Source organism: Ambystoma mexicanum, chromosome 10 (genome assembly GCF_040938575.1).
Source record: "Ambystoma mexicanum isolate Mex_15411 chromosome 10, UKY_AmexF1_1, whole genome shotgun sequence".
Classification (NCBI taxonomy): Eukaryota; Metazoa; Chordata; class Amphibia; order Caudata; family Ambystomatidae; genus Ambystoma; species Ambystoma mexicanum.
The window spans coordinates 468920304-468937144 of NC_090932.1; positions in this window are offsets into that span (position 1 = coordinate 468920304).

Sequence of the window (16841 nt, forward strand, 5' to 3'; positions counted from 1 at the left end):
TCCTTTTGCGGCAATGTGTGGGTTATGGTCTCTCACACTAATCAATACTATGTTCTCCCAGTATGATGTCCATGTCCACTGGCTGTGTGTCCTGATGTTTGGTGGTGGAGTGCTTAAGATGCTGGATGCAGTTTGACATCTCCTAATGTACGTATTGTTTTCTGAGGTTGCTGCATGGTGGTGGTGGGATTGTTGTTGATCTGGTGACAGTTACGTTATGTGCCATATGTAATGTCACCGAAGCGGATCTGCATGAAAAGACTACATTAAAATGTCCGAATCCCAAAAGTCTGATTTCTTTTTTTTTATTCCCCATTTGTTCGCATATATATATATATATATATATATATATATATATATATATATATATATATATATATGGGGGGAGACCCCCCACAACACCCCACCTTACCCCTCTACATTGTTATTAACTCCCCTATATATATGAACAAATATGGGTCAGACTTTTGGGACTCAGACTTTTTGCCCTCGGTCATTCGAACGGAACCCACGGAAGCACTGCATGATGCATGGCTGTTCAACAGACCATAGTCTGAAAATACATGAGAGAGAAGCAGTGCAATGCATGCAGCAGAACCTCATAGCTGAGGCACTATCCAGGATGCAGGGGAAGTGTTCTGACATTTGAAGTCAAAGAGAGTATGGAGAAGAGGCAAGGAGTATATTAAAGAAGATCAAAACTATTTGATAGATGGAGCAAACATTTGTGGTACTTAACTGTATGCCATGGGACAGAGTGCTACATGCCATGGGTAAGAGTGCCGCGTGCACCATACGTATACAGTCAATGATATTCTGTCACATGCAATTGAAATTGAGCAGATTTATTTCCTTGACTTAACAGTGCTGTTTCAGCACACCTTATTGTGTATTGGCATCCCTTTCCTCTCAACAGGCCACATGAGCATCTGGTAACAGCATTGTAAGTGGTCGTGTATAGCACCCTTCTGCTACTATTGGTGACCTCACGGCTCTTGGCTATGTAGAAAAAGGGGGGACATTAATGGGACTGTGGGAGAGGCAGTTGCAACACCTGTGGAGTTGTGGAGTTGATGGGGAGAGTTTGGAAGTACCAGTTCCTGTGTCAATATGTACTTCATATGGGTTTTGCAGAGAAACCGGGATGTATGCTAGCCATAAGGAAGAGGCCAGTATCTGCTAAAGTACTGCACTTTGGGTCTGGCTAGCTGCTGATGTGAGAGAGATTGATCGGGCTAAAGAGGAGAGTGTTGTCATGGTTCTGTTAGTGTTCATGTGCTCATGGATAGGCATCTGGCATCTTACTGTGGGAGCCGGTATGTGTATGTTGTGCAAGGAGGTAGGAGATCTTGGAGGGGAGTCAGTTAGTCAGGGGAATGTGGGAACAGGACTTACAAGGCAAAACAAAGTGCAAACCTACACCCCGCCAATGGCCTCTTCCAGACAGGTCCCATTATTTGAGGATCTCACATTGCCACTATCTGTGCCTCACTCACTTTCTCTCTCTCTAATCAATTCCTTGTAAATAGTGTGCAACAAAACAGCCACCTGCAAGCTGGCAGATCAGGGGGAGTGAACAATCTGGAAACTCCACTCGGCCATAAACTGGATGCTAAGGGTTATCTGAGGCAAGAAACTTTAGTTCAGAGAAAGGGTTACTTGAAATTTGGAGACACAGTCACCCATTTTGTCTTTCTTAGTAGGCTGTTTGGCAGGCTGACAGACACCTCAAACCTTGCACTAGCATGGTCAAATGCTATGCTCAGTGGCCTGTTGGGAATACTGCCCATGATAGGCAGGGCCAATCTTGGGATGGGCAAGAAGGCACTTGTCAGGGGTTCATCAGGCATTAAGGGCAAGCCCTAAAATCCCTGCATTTTCCTCCTGGGAGTCTAACCTACTGACAATCTTGCATGACATTCCCTCTGCCCCAGTAGCCAAAACAAACCCGGTTTAGAGGAAGCACCAGGGCTTCGACATCAGAATGATGCTGCAAGCCTGCAGGGGGGTTAATCACAGTGAAACAAGAAGCTATTTAGAGAGATGTTGGAGTGTGGAGCCCTCAAAGGTGCAGCACATTGGCCTCAGGGGGAGCATGGCAGCTGCATGTAGAAGAAGAGGACCATTCTGGCAATGACATAATGGGGGGTGTTTGGCAGGGTCAGGGGGACAGGATAGACGGTTCAAAGACATTGATATCTCGAGTTTGCATTCACTAAGTCTCGTTGCATGTAAGGATCACTGACTGATGATGGCCTTACAATGTTTTGCACCACAGCTAAAGGATGCAGCCAGGGCACGAACCGCTGCTTTCTTTATCCATGTATTAAGGGCTGCCCATACCAAGGCAGGGAATATCTTTCAGGGATAGGCATCTGCACAGGGTGTGAGGTGATTCTCAGAGGGGTTCAAATGAAACAGGAAGGTACCACCTCACCCATTAACTGCCATTTTCAAACCAAAAGAGAATAGGAGGACAAAATACTGCCTTTACACAAGTTAGTATGATATCTGAGGAAGAACACTAGTGAATACTGTTTGTGTAGGATTGGCAAAGCAGGATTTACTGTACACCATATGTGAAAGTGTTGATGGCCCTGCATGCAATTGATATGTTGTTTCTGAGTATTGATGTTGTGGGGAATGTTTTATTGATGTACTGCTGTGTTTGTGTATGTTGATATACATATGGTGTATGTGTATATTATGTATTTATACACATATACATACATATGTGTATGTATATACATATACACATATATTGTGTATGTATACACATATGGTGTATGTGTACATTGATGTAGTGGTGTGTTTGTATATGTTTGCACACGTAGAGGGAGATGGACTTACAGTGTGTTGGGTCTGTTATTGAGCACACACTCATGTTTGGGCGACAGGATTTGCCCTCTTTCCTCATTAAAACCCATCATGGATGATGGTTTTTAGTGTGTCCACAGCAAAACCAAAAGGTGTTGGCAGGAAGGTTTTGAATTAATGATAACCACTGGCACAGCGCCGGGCAACTCTGCAGACCAACGTTTTTCCGCCCGCCAAGCCATTACAGAAGGGGAATGACCATATGCAAATCAGGCTTGGTCCCACCCCAAAAGGGGCAGTCCATCCCGAACTGCTAGGTCACATCCTTTCTGCACGAGACCACAAGCATCCCTAGACATGTTTCGTCCTCATTGAGCCTCCCCAGTGAGGAGTAGCCTGGGCCTCTAGGCCCTGTAAGCATGGGACCCATGTCTGGGTATACAAAAGTGATCAGAGATCTCTATATTGGATAAACAAGTCTCTGATAAAGGGATTGCATGGCTGAATCTCTAAATTTAAAACAGATGCATGGCTTGGTGCTCGCATCACTGTTCACAACACTCACCCTAACAATAAAATGTTTGTTATTTCTACAAAAAACGAGGAGGCCCATGCTTTATCTAACAGAACTGGCATTAGCGTCTCTTAATAGTGCTGGTATGCAGCCAGTGAAAATCATGGTGTGGCAGTGTAGAAAGGATGTTTGGCCTAGTGGATGTACAATTTGAGGCAACCTCTTTGATTTCTTTATGCATTTAAGTGTCGGCACAGTATAACATACTTGTTAGAGCCACATACACAAAACGTTCCAGTATGCTATTGTGTGGACATGGGACACATCAGACAAAAACAGGCATATGTGCTGTTACATATATAGACGCCAGTAACCAAAAGGGTGGTGGCTCGTGCAGTGCACACACATTGCTGCACAAATATCACTTTTTTCCATGGACTACTGTCTGCATGGTGAAACACAATTGACTCTACTTTCCAAATGGAGGTGCCAAGTGACATTGAGTTGCCACCTAGTTTGTGTGCTGGGCAGTGGTTGGCTTGTTTAGAAAATTAAAAGACCTTTGATGCTGAGCGGATGCATTTAGTCCCTGTCCAAAATCAGCCACTAGAATACTTAAACAAGAAAATGACAGGGATGTGCCATATGTAACTAAAAAGCAATATGCAAAAACAAACGTTTTCGTGTGTCAAATAAAGAGACAATAAAAAGAAAAGAGAATGCATAGGTTTGGTCAGCTAACTGATACTTGTGTTGGCCTGGTGAATAAAAAGGCCTCACGTTCTGTTCTCAACACTGAAATGTTAAGCATATTCTGCGTAAAAACAACAGCTTGTTAAATGACCCATCACTTATAAATTGAACCACCTGAAAGGCTGTCAGCATAAAGAATGAGGGCCACAGGGTGTGTGACTTCAGAGCATTTCACACGTTGTGTTTGGGATATGCATTCCTGTGTTTGCATATTCTGAACGCATCTCAGTCATCCCCAAGTTGGCAGAGAGCAGCCAGCCGAACGCTCCAGAGAAGCACCCACAGGCACAGCAGGCTGCTTAACCTTTTGTCTGGCAAGATCAGAGTCAGCTTTCTGGGTGGGCCCCTGACTGCCCCGCACACCCCTCTCCCCTCAGCTATTGAGCTCTGCGCCCCGGGCCAAGAAACGGAGTCGGCTGTCAGTGCCAGTACAATACCATTAATCTACAGCAGCTCTTAAAGAAAATACAACGCAATCTACTGAGCAAATATAAAAATGAGAACCCATTCATCTTACAAACATGTTATCCAAAATTACAAAAGTTCAAATACAATACTCAGTTCATTCTCATACCAATTATTTGCAAATAAGAGAATCATCCATGATCATTTAGTGACACATGAACCATACAGTGCATCCTACAGTGCATCATCTGCTTTGTTAAGCCGTTTGAAAGTTGGGCACAGCTTTGTTCTCTGCAGCAGACTCTCCTCTGACTCTCCGAATCAAAAGTCCACACTCCAGAATCATCCCTCTAACTTTTCCTTCCTATTGAATATTGTACTTTGCAGCTTTACGCATCAACACACACGTTTACGCACAAACTTGAAACTGAGAACAAGGCTCCAATCTTCGTAGGGCTGGATCTATTAAGTTTGGGTTGTCCACCCCTGGTGTTGGCCAATATATAAATATTTTGGCCGGAAACCGCACTTTACTGCATTGACCGAAAAGTGACTGCACATATAGTTTACACAGTGTGTGTTTAAGTAGTACTATTACAGTGTTTTCAATCATTCACTTATGTGTGTTCTAAGCCTCTTGCATTGTATACTTTTGATATACTACTAAGGGTAATTCTTGTCATCCTACTATGTGTGCTCATTCAAGACTTTGAATCACCCCCACTACTCCTGGCACTTGGTCTTGGCTGCTCCCCAAGCTACCTTGGAATGAGCTGGCTAACTTTGCAAAAGTGTTCCCTGTTTCACTAACAAGGGTGGCCTACTAAACATCTGTTGACCAGAGCAGAGTTTAGAAATCCATTCTAACAGCGAACATGGCCGGTAGCAGCCCTCAGCCCTTACTGAGGCCTTCACTTCACTCGGGCCTGCCGATGCTTGGGTTGACACGCCATTACTGACCATGTTCGCCCCCGACGTTAGGGTGATAGCCATTTGACACTTAAAAGATTAAATGAAGTTCCAAGGGATAATGATCACTCTCAGTTCTAATAATTATTATCAAGTCGTAGGATAGGCCCCAGTAAATACAGACTTGTGAGAATGAAATAGTGTATTATAGAATTACCCTCATGGAAGTGAGCCTTTTTCTCACCTTTTAAAGGATTGACGCACTACTAACATTGATAGTAAATTAATTGCATTTTGGCGACAAGTGCTTGCACAGTTCCATTTAAAGTGTAACTGCTCTGCTAGGAGTCACTGGTGTTCTTTAATTAAAAGTGTATTAGATATGTTTATTGAGTTGATATAGCGCTTTACTCCAAAGCGCTTTACAGAATAACAACAGGTACATTAATGAAAGAAGCATATATGCTGAGAGTCACATGTGCTTCCCTTTTAAACGTATAGCAATAACACTGAGAAGTGACAGTGTTGTCCCACTAGTAAAAACGTTGATATTCAGGTAGATGTAGGTATTATCTAATGAAAATTAGAGCAGCTCTCCTGAATACGGCTGGTACGGTCACATAACATGCATATAAATCCAGGTAAGAACTGTTGAGTGTGCCAAATTAATTCTGTAACACCTTTACTGAGAATGCTAGGTACTATCACAATCCAAGTAGAGCAGGTCCGGTGCGATAATAAGTAAAGCTACTGTCCTATTTAGAGCAATCCTGATTAGATGTGCTTGCATTTTCTTGTTAATGGTATAGTAGTCCAACTGAGAACTGTGACCTATTAAAGCTATATCAAGTCTTTTGAGAATAGTTGGCACTGACACCATTGGAATAATGTTTACCTTGCAGGGCAGTTCTCAAACAGGCTCTCATATCTCTAATATCCCCCTGTCTGTCCTCTGCTCACATTCTGCTTTGTTTACTCAGTTACCCAACCGCTATCACTCACAATCCATGGTTTCCTACTCACAGATCCTCATCCCAGCCTGTGCTGAATCCCCATTTCTGTTTCACATGCTATATATCTTACTCACTCTTGTCTTTCATCATATGCCTTCCTCCCTTTAGGCTTCATTCATTCTAGGCCTCTCACTATGTCCCTCTTTTTTTCTAAGGTTCGGGGCCCCCCTCTTATTTCCAGGGTAGGGCCCACCCACTGCGGCAATGCGTTCAAGGCGTATGCTTGCAATGACGGCACAGAGAGGGTGATCATGTTGTTGGATCAAAAGGCAACTGCCGGGCCTGTGGGGGGCAAGCCTTTTATCAGTCACACGCTGTAATGCATTACGCATCCTGCTACCTGACACGAGTTGCTCTTCACGTCAACCACAATATCACTCCTTTATCAGAAACATAAACAATGTCAACAAATGAACAAACACAAACAATGTCAACAAATTAACTCATTCAACAACAACCATCAATGATGGGTACAGTTATTTGGTTCACGTACCTGGACAGAATTTCAGGGTGCCTTTGCTATATATTTCAAAGTCTGCCAGTCGAGGGGGAGGTTTGCGTTTCAGCCTCTGAGGTTATCAGTGTGATGGTTGCTGTCCTGCTGTACTGGAATGATACCCACCACTTGCTTCCAATCCATGGTTAGGAGATGCAATGGGTGGTGGAATGGCAACAAGTTCTGGCAGGGCACTGCTTGCTGATCCTGGCCACTGGGAGGCCGTTTGGAGGGTCGACCATTTTCCCTTTTAAATTGGGGAATCTTTCGCAAGAAACTCAAATTCCTTAAAAGTATACAGGAACCAGAGAGGTTTGACAAACTTTAGTTCATTCTTCAAGTATCATCTGATGTCCCACCAGCAGCACTGCATCCCTCCTTTCAGTAGGCTCTCTATCAGTCATCCTTCCAATCTAGATCCCACTCTACTCACCATTCCCTACATTACATCATAAGCACAGTGCTGGCTGGGATGAAGATCCTACACAACTCATTCCTATTAACACAACATCAATACATCATAAAGCGTTTGAATCTCTCAGGCTTGTTGATCAACCTGTGCGGCCAATTGGTACCACCTATCAGACCATTGTCATTTGTAAAAAACCTTTTCTCGTCCACTTGCTCATTCACGTTACCATCCTCTTTTTTTATCACTTTACAACTCAGCTCATGTTCCAAAATCTACCATCATCTGTTCTCACTGAATTATGCAAAACGTTCACTACCACACATGGTGAGGACCACTTCATAGGACCTTGCCTCAATGGACTAGGCAGTTTAATCCTGACATACTCTCCTTCTTTTATCTTTTTCTTGTACTGTCTTCCTCTCATGTTACCTCCATTTCTTCTTCATTTGCCTTTCTCTCATTCTCTCCCTCACCTGCTGCACACTCTCCAACATCCATCTTGCTCGCCCCATCCATGGAGGACTCAATTTGTAGTTGGGACTTCTCCCTCTACAAAACTCAAATGGAAATACTCCAGTTGTGGTGTGTGGATAGAATCTGTGTGCCACAATCCTGCTCGTCACAACAACACCAAATCTTCACCATGGACCCATGCCCACCTAATGTAGTCTTTGATCAATTTATTGAAGCATTCTGCCACTCCATTTGGTTGGGGATGATAAATTGTGGTCACACATTGCTGCATACTATTTCTCACTAATTTCTTTAGATTTTAATTGAACACCTTTGTCAGTCAACATTTCCATAGGGTACCCCTCTCTTCTAAACACATCTTCCATGAAAGAGATAACATCTCTAGTCGTAATACCCATTTGAATACTATGTCAATCGACACAATGCAATATTTGTCCAAACCTTTGCCATGAATGGGTCCAACAATATCCATGCCTAATCGTTCCCATGGCATGCAGGGAACTCTACCAGGTGACATGGGACTTTCTCTTGGCACAATATTTTGTTCACTTAAACAGCATGGTACACTGTGCTTTCTACTTCTAACTCACAACCCGGCCACCAGAATTCAGCTCTCAAAGCTTGTTTGGTTTTCGTGATACCCTGGTGTCCCTCATAAGTTGTTTCAATAATTCTTTTCCTCATGTCAGTGGGTGGAATTACCTCCCCTCTTGGCATAATCTCTTTCCACATGTTGTTCCTCACTCACTTCACAAAATCATTCTAAGTTGGTTCCAACAACTATCTCTTTCTTCACTTCTTCATGTCTCTCCAAAATGTCTTTCACTTTCTTAAGAATGCTACCTCCTCCCACTTGTCACACATTGTCGTCTTGGGCTCAACATGTAACACACGTTCATCCTCTTGCATGCACTCATTTTCATCTTCTCCATCCACTCCAATGCAAGACAAACAATTGGCTGTTATATTCCTCTTTCCTGATACATATTCTATATCAAATTAATATTCTTGCAGTGCAATAAAACATCTCCTTATATGCAAGGATACACCATCCAGACCCTTCTTTCCGTAATATCTCTACCAAAGGCTTGTGATCAGTACGTATGACAAATTCAGTTTTCCATAGAAATCTTCTAAATTTCTCAATTGCCCACTTGACAGAGAGAAGTTCTTTTTCAATGGTAGAGTAATTTACTTCTGTTCCTCTTAACAAACATGATGCAAAAGCAATGTCAAATTCCTTGTTATCTTCGATCTGCGCGAACTGTGCACCTAGTCCCGTGTTGCTGGTCTCCATTGTAATTATGGATTTTGAAGTCTTTAAGAGAGGGCATGCATTTTAATGCAGCATTGGTAGCAATTAATTCTTGGGTACACTCTGAGTTCCATATGTATTGAGAGTTATTTTTAAGAAGCATCCTCATATTTACTGTCATGCTAGCAAAGTTGGGAATACATCTCGAACAATACTCTGCCATGCCTAAGAATGTATACAATGAATCCTTATTCTTTGGTTCAAGAGCATTCGTTATGTTGTTGGTAAGTTTCTTCTTTACATTAACTCTATTAGCCAACACAGTGTGTCCTAAATACTAAATCTTTGTTTGATTAAATTAGCATTTTTCCTTACTGAGTGTCAGGCCTCTTTTGATCAACATTTTCATCACCTTGTCTAGCCTCTGATTGTGCTTTTTCTGGTCTGGTCCAAATATCAAGATGTCATTTTGAAAACATATCACCTCCTTTACATCCTTAAAGATATCATACATGATCCTTTGAAACATGGAGGCGGCTGAGATAAGGTCAAAGGGCATTCTAACACATTGAAATAATCCTTCTGGTGTCACAAATGCTGTAAGATTTTTTGAATCATGGTGTGACTTCACTTAATGACAGTTTGCCATTAGATCCAATGATGAAAATATTTTTCCACCATTCATTGTTGATAAGGTTTCCAAGATGTTGGGAAGAGGGTGGCAGTCTGGTATTATACACGTATTGAGTGCACAAAGGTCTACACGTAATAGCAATTTTCCATTGGGTTTGGTAACAAACAAAAGAGGTGAAACCCATCTTGATGGCTCAATTCTTTCATAATGCTGTTTTCTTCCAAGTTCTTTAATTTATTTTTTAATTCTTCTCATAGAGCCAAAGGGATTGTCCTTACTTTTTGAACAATTGGTTCTGCATCTGGCACAAGATGTATCTTGTGAACAAATTCCTTTAGGCAACCCGGTTTATCATTGAATATTTAATTCTGTAACTCTTCTTTGTCAAGTTGTAGTACACACTCTTCCTCATTAGGATTAAGTTTGTTAATTGTTTCTACTGTAACCAGCTAAGATTAGGCATTGACCCCCTTTCTATGACATAAACGTTCCCTGCGGCCGCTCTTTCCTTAAATTCTAACAAGGCCACAAACCGTCCAATTAAATCTATTCTTGCGCCACAATAGGCTTGCGTATTGATGTCAAGCTTCCGCAACTTCTTGCTTGGGAATGTTGTTTCAAATATTATTCTTGGTAGTAAAGTGTATTTTACCCAAGAGTCTATCATCATCTTTATCTTCTCACCATCGATGGTTACCCAATCTCTCAGACCATCCAGGTCCTCCTCTTCCACACCAATGGCTAATACTGCTTCTTCAGAACCATAGTACCAGTCATCAACTGTATTGATGTCACCAGAAAGGCAGCATTTTGTTAGGTGCCCTTTCTTTTTGAGCACCACTCTGGTGGTGATAGTGCGCAGTACAAGTAACCTTTAACATTAACATCAACATTAACATTTATGGCATCTCACATTTAGAGCTCGGCATGTGGTACTATTGACAAGATAACTGGTAGCTTCGCATCTGAAACATTATTTCTTAAAGTTCAGATTCATCTTGGTATTGAACTTACTTTTGTTTGTATGAATGGGTTTGGGTTTAGTTGAAGGTGTTACCTTACTTCCAGAGAGGGCAGCCCTTGGCTCAGCGCTATGCCCATGGTTAATTTCTTCAGGTAATTTGATCTGTAAATCTTGGCTTCAATCGTCTTTACACATTTATTTGTGTGCTCTACTTCTTTCACAATAAGTAAAACCTCATCAAGTGGTGGGTCACTCTTGGTCCATGGCTATTCTCTTATTTTGCTGTCATTATACTCTAACATAAACTGGTCACGCAAACATTCTTCTGTTGTCAGTCCGAAATTGCTCGTTCTTACCGACCCTCTCAGTGCTGAATGCTTCTACTGTCTCCCCTTCAATTTGAGATCTCTTACTGGATGTACACCTATCTAATATAATGCTCACTTTTTCACTCATTATGCTTTTCAAATTTTGCTCTGCACCTTTCATATTAATTGAGATTATATGCTTCATCAAGTGGCAGGTCATACAGATCATCATATTTTTCCTGCCCTGTGTTGCCTAAGCAATGCATAAGTGAGGATTTATTTCATTCTGCGCCATAGCTGCACCCACACACAGCCAATGCGTACTGTTTGAAGGATTTTTGCCAGCGTTTCCACTGTACTGTTGGGCCACCTGGTGTATGCAGAAAAGTAATTGGGGTTCCAATGTTCTGCATGTCTAGAATTATTGGGAGTGCCTGTCACCTGAAGCAATTTGCTTCTCACTTGGGTAGTAGAATTTAAAAGTGTAAAAATTACTGGGCCTCATTACGAGGTGGGCGGTAAGGGATTACCGGCACCGGCAAGGGCACCGGTGCCGGTAATCCCTTATCGCCCTACTACGAGGTCCCTTTGTGGGTCCCTTCCTTAACGCCTGGTTTTACCACGCGTTATGGAAGGGACCCGTTAAGGGACTTCAGAGCTAATAACGGTACCGCAATTTATGGTACCATTATTAGCACCTTCCCCCTTCCCATTGAGCCCTACGGGGGTTGAAATGGGAATGGGGAATGGCTTTTTCAATGGGGACTTACCGGTCCAGCAAAGGTTGGAATAGACCGGTAAGTCCCCATTGAACGGGACCGGACACGGTACCGGTATTGGAGGTAGTCATGGCGCTAATAGCGCCATGGCTACCTCCAACCTTGTAATGAGGCCCACTGTGTTTCTCTGTACAGTTCAATCCAGTTTGACTTTTCATTGCTTTAACTGATATTGATACATATTTGTATATGTGCATCTACTGTATGAAGGCTTTTGTAGCTCTCTTACTATTTCCTTCTGTTTTCTCATTAAAAACACAGCAAACAATCAATTCCCTTTCTCTGTGTGGAGGATGGAATACTGAGCGCTCTGTTTCCTTTATTGTATGTCACAGTTTCTGGGTGGAATGTAGAGAGGCCTGAGCATAAACAGTTTCTGTGCATAATATGCAATGCTGTGCGCTCTGTTTCCTTTATTGCATGTCCCAATTGATGGGTGGAATTCAGAAAGGCCTGAGCATAATCTGTTGCTGGGCAGAATAGGCCTGGAAAGTGGGGCACAGTTTGTTGTTTTAGGAGCCCTGGAGACACGCATGGTGCTAACGGCTTCACTAGCACACACAGGCAGAGATTAGTGCTGTAAGGATTTCTCTTTTGTAATTGAGCTGCAGTTTTGTAGCAGTTTAAAGCACTTGGCCCCCGCAGCTGTAAAAAGCATTATTTGTATGAAGGGTACACGGCGCTCTTAATATTCTTTTGTTTTTTGGATGAATCTGCAGGATTCTTGATGCTTTTCTCATACGTGAGTGGCTGGTGGTTGCCCCAACGCCAACATTGAAGTATGCAGGAACCAGGTAGGTTTCACAAAATTTAGTTTATTCTTCAAGTATCATCTGAAGTCCCACCAACAACACAGCATCCCTTCTTTCAGTAGGCTCTCTATCTATCAGTCATCCTTCCAATCTAGATCCCTCACTGCTCAACATTCCCTACATTACATCATAGGCACTGTGCTGGCTGGAATCAAGAGACTACAGAGATGTCATGGGTGGTGGAATGGCAACAAGTTCTGGTAGGGACACTACTTGCTGATCCTGGCCACTGGGAGCGTGCTGGGAGGGTGCCCAATCTCACTCTCAGGTGACCCATGTCCCTTTTAAACTGAAGAATCTTTTGCAAGAAACTCAAATTCATTGTTACAGTCACCTCACTGCTTCTTGCAGTTACCATTGATTGTTTTACATATGTGACCAGATACAGCTGGGCTTCAAGAGGGAGGCCTAGCTTATTAGTAGGTTTCTTATTCTTGAAGTGTGTATGATCTCCTTTTTGCAGTTCTTGAGTATTCACCCACCTTCTTATACTCTCTTGGCAATTAATTAGTTGACGTCTCTTTCACAAACCTCTTTGTGTATCTGGGCATGTTCTCAGGAGGGATGAGCAGGAACAGTTCTGCATATGCATTGGTGCATCATGGTTTCTACTGGTAATACTACCGTAGTTGAGTGTATGGTGGACCAGTATTCTAACAGAATTTGGTAGAATGCTCTTCCCAGGGTTGTATCTTGTCCCTTTCCAATCGCAAAAACCTTGGTCACGATGTGCTTGCCTTCCCCATTTACTCCTGGCCATAAATGAGTGATAAGATGGTGCTCTCTATCCAGAGACCTTAAGTACTCAAACTTCATGACATTAAAGGGAAGTCAGTTTTCTGCCTTAATCTATTCCAGTAGCCATTTGTTGCATGCATGCATTCCAAGACAGAATCACATCCTTTGCTGCAAGACAATTTACAAAATTGACATTCGGGATATCTTGATCATTTGCTGATCACCACTAGGAAATGTTCGTCTGTTTTGATAATTCCAAATCCTTGCTTGCATGCTTGTTCAACTTTTTACTGCAATAGTATGGGTGGTGAGTATGTATGAATCTTTCACTTTCAACTCTAACTCAGGAAAACACACCTGTTCCCATGGTCTTTCTTTTGTATTTGCTATCTGTTTATGGCCTTTGTGTGCCAATTCCAGAATCTTACCGATCAACAAGAACCAGATTATTATTCAGAGGTCCCATAGTAATAAACAGGGGATGTAGATAACTCATGCCAAATGTTCCACGGGCTCTGTAGTGTCACTATAGCCACTACTGTGCATCACATTAAAGGGTCAAAATCTCCGCCCACCCACTAGTCATGATAGTTTCAAAGTCAAGCCATGCGAAAATGTTCATCTGCAGCTGATGGATCAGCAATTTTACTAAATGTCAAGGATATTGGAATAGCTACCTCAGTGACATGCAGATGTGATCTTCCACTAATAAATCTTCATGCCAAGTTAAGTTCCTTGCTCTACAAACTATCTTGTCAGATAGTCAACCCGGTTATCACACCCCAGTCCATAAATCAGAGACACATCATACCCCTGAAGTTGTAGGAGCCTTTTTCTGATACGAATGAGATGAAGGAGGTAGTGCTGTTCCAGGCATGATCGGCAACACAGGTTTATGTTCTTCCACCACTCATACTGGTTTCGCTTAGACATAGATGTGGTAATGGTGGCACTCCCATAGAACTGCTAACACCTCACTTTCTATCTGTGAATATCCTCACATGGATTTATCTACATAGGTAATTGGTAAAATATCTACATTGTTGTTCTTTTTTTTTGCATCAGGACTACCCCGAGTCCAAATAGTCTCACACTGACCACTATTTCCATTGGACAAGTCAAATAAAAAAAAGCCATCTCAGCATCCCTGTGAGGGCTTTCATTATGTCTTGGAAAGCTTTAGTTTCCATCAGTCCAGTTGGTGAGGTGTCCGGAAGGTTCCAGCAACACAGAAAGGTCTTTTATGAATCAATCAAAGTCTGCTCTTTGATTTTACTGTGTTTTAAAAGATGCATTAATGAATTTCATGACCATACCCAAAGAACTCCATGCCTTGGCAGTGCTCTGGGGGGCTGATGCATTTCATACCTTTTTGGGGTCAGCAGAGAGACCATCCCTGTGGAAGTATTACCCGACAAACCCTGGTTGTCGCTTCAGGAAATCACACTTTTCTTTGTGGAAGGTGCAACCTTCTTCTTGTCTACCACCACCACTAACTGTTCAATGTGTTCAGACTCTGTGGACGCTGAGACGAGAATGTCATCTGTTATATCGATGACCCTGGGAAGGCTTGCCAAAACACTTTCCACTATGTGTTGGAAAATCATAGCCTCTGAGGAAATGTCAAAACTCAGTCTTATTATATTCGTAAAGCCCTTTAAGACTGGTTAATGCAGAGATGTACCAAGACCCAGGGTGCAGCACTATTTGATGATATCCATTCTTCCGATCAAGGATTTAAATAAAATGCTGCACCCAGAAGGTCCACCACCACGTCATTGATAGTAGGTGTCAAATGTCCTTCTCTCTGAATTGCCATATTGGGAGACACATAAACAAATTTGTATTGACCTTGGTTGCTTTGGCTTGCTGGCGATAATGATGGAGGACACCCAGGGCGGAAGGCCAGTCACCCATTCGATTATATCCTCCTGTAGCAATGTATCCAGTTCTTGTTACACTTTTTCCCATACATGGATTGGCACCTTCTGGTGTTTCAGAGCCATCGGTTGTATAGCATCATCGATGTACAACCTGACGAGTTTGCCGTATGAGCTCCCTACCCATTTGAGCAATGGGCCATGCCATTCAGTGAGATAGGCCCCATCTTTTTGTACATCCCGAATGAGGAATTCACCGCCTTAAGTTCTGCCATCTCGCACCCCAACAGTGTGACTTCACTGTTGGTCAAATAGAATCTAGACAAGACACAGTTAGGTCCGTGTTTCACCTTGGCCATGAATGTCCCTTCAATGGGGATCAGCGGTGTGCCTCCAAAGGTATTGATTTTCTGACCGAAATAAAGAACACCTAATGTCTTTGTGAATACTGTTTACAGGTGCAAGTCACGCACAGACCGAGGAGTTATTTACACAGGGTAATTTACTTACTCATGAGACGCTTGCATCTATGTGGTAGGCAGATGCTACATATAATCCCATAATCACGCGGGATCCAGGCAGGGTAATTATATAATGAATTAATCTTGTATAAACTGCTTAATACCGGAGACTAGTATCTAAGCGCGGAACCGGCATTCCAAGACAGATGCATTGCCCAGGAACCACCAGTGGTTCCTGGGCAACCCCATCATGTGAACCATGAAAACCAATATAATGAGTATGCTACAATCGTTTGTTACTGACAATGACTGTTCTGCAGCTCAACAATATCAATCGATACCCACTTAAGCAAACGGTAAGGTTGCAGGTGGTTAACAGATGAATTCACAGTTCTATCTGGCACAGATCAACTTGCGTCAGCATGGCTCCCCAGGGATACAAATCATGCGCACATGTGCGGTGTTCTAAGTCCTCACAAATGCATGGTGATGTTCACTAAACCATAGAACCAGTACTTAGCGTTACGGATGTGTGCACGTGGAAGCGGCACATTCCTCAGGAATACGCTTCCATTGTGCAAATTGAATGAAGGAACACACACGGTCGCCATCTCTTTCCCAGGTTGCACTGCTGGAATTGTGCTGACTTCCTTTCTGTGCTTTGTGTGGCGAATAATGAACAGTCTCTTGCCATTGTCTGCTTTACTCTCCCTGCATCCCACAAACAATAATTGCTCACAATGACATTTTTGTCTTCCCGTGCAAACTGCTAATGTAAGCGGAGTGAGATGGGGACAGAAAACGTTACAGCAACAGATCGAATACAAAGAATGCTCAGGGAATGTGGGTTGTGTTGCGTGTACTGAGTACAGGCACATGGTATTCACTGACACCCCTGGGCACGTATAAGGGTTGTACCAGATGGCGCTTTCATTTGACTTTTGAGACACCACGCTTTTCAGCGTTGCCTGAGGGATTAGATGTTACATTCACAAGAAGGCTTAAACAGAGACGTTATTAAAATAATACACCATCAAAACATTTTCATTATTTCCCTTTTGTTCATTCCACGCAGTGGGGCACTTACCTCTTGTTTTTTTCTTTTTTTTGGAACGTTATCACTTCAGTTGTTATAATTCACAGTCATGATGGCTTGAAGGCCATTTTCTTTAACTCTATAATGCCCTTACTTCCTCAATAGTTATAGACTGGGGCTG